The following is a 1,276-nucleotide window of genomic DNA, read 5'->3' as shown; positions in this document are numbered from 1 at the left end:
CGAAAGCAGACCACCTGCAAGATATAAAATCATACGGTATTTCAACTTTCAATCTGGCGTATGGAATAATCTGATCCTCTCTGCACCGGAAAAATACAGCCGATTCGAGTGCAGCCGGGCTTCGGCTTCCTCGACCACAGCCGTTGTAACGTTGATGAGTTTATTGAACCACAGCTTATCCATCTCTGGTCAGGGTCTCCGCCTCAAGGTCTGTGCCTGACCTTCGCCGCCCGCCTATATAAAGGGAGCGGGAGCCTCGGGTCGCTACAGTACGGTTCTATGTCCACCAAAGTCAACATGAAGTCACTGGTAAATTCACGTTCCTTTGCGACTGAACTGAAGGCAATGAGGGATCTAGGGCTATGATTTCTGATCATTTACTAATGTGATACACATAGGAAAACAGGGCTTAGTGAGTGTATGTCTTGTATACGGAAGCACAATGTGTTGAGCAATATGCAAAGTGTGTAAAGAGAAAGTCGTTTCTTCCGCAGGTTCTTTTGGCAGTGCTGGGAGTGTGTTCGGCCGCCCCCTTCATCGGGGACACGCCCGAAGTGCAGGCTGAGAAAGCGCGGTTCTTCCAAGCGTTCCGCGCTGCTCAGGCTGCTGCCGCTCCCCAGCAGGCTTTCCAGACTGTGGTGCCCGTGCAGGCCAAGTGGACAGGGCCAGTGGCTGCCACCATCCCCGCCGGCGTGGACGGCACCATCACCCCCGTGGGCGACACCGCAGAGGTGGCCGCCGCCCGCAACGCCTTCCTCAACGCCTACAACGCACAGGTTAGGGCCACCGTAGGCAGCGTGGCCGTGGTGCAGGCCCCAGCCTTCAACGCCGTCCCTGTCCAGACCTCCAGCAGACGTTCCAGCAGGCCGCCCCCGTGCAGGCCAAGTGGACCGGACCAGTGGCAGCCACCATCCCCGCCGGCGTCGACGGAACCGTCACCCCCGTGGGCGACACCGCAGAGGTTGCTGCCGCCCGCAACGCCTTCCTTAACGCCTACCGCGCCCAGGTGGCAGCCACGGTTGGCACTGCCCCCGTCGTCAACACCTTCAGCCAGGCCGTGCCCCAGCAGGTGTTCCAGCAGACCTTCCAGCAGGCCGCCCCTGTCCAGGCCAGGTGGACCGGCCCCGTGGCAGCCACCGTGCCCGCCGGACTCCCAGGCTCCGCCCCTCAGGTCGCCGACACCGCCGAAGTCGCAGCCGCCAAGCAGGCCTTCTTCAGCACCTACCAGAGGCAGGTCGCGGCCGCGGCGCGCCCCTTCTAGACCGTACTGTTAGCT

At 60.9% G+C, this 1,276-nt stretch overlaps 1 pseudogene; it reads left to right on the top strand.

Moving 5' to 3' along the window:
• The first annotated feature begins 278 nt into the window (after positions 1-278).
• Positions 279-1,276, top strand: LOC119592205 (annotated as a pseudogene).

The sequence above is a fragment of the Penaeus monodon genome, chromosome 29, assembly GCF_015228065.2.
Source record: "Penaeus monodon isolate SGIC_2016 chromosome 29, NSTDA_Pmon_1, whole genome shotgun sequence".
In the NCBI taxonomy this organism is placed as follows: Eukaryota; Metazoa; Arthropoda; class Malacostraca; order Decapoda; family Penaeidae; genus Penaeus; species Penaeus monodon.
The sequence above is the reverse complement of the archived record's forward strand: the minus strand, read 5'-3'. Positions and strand labels throughout refer to the sequence as shown.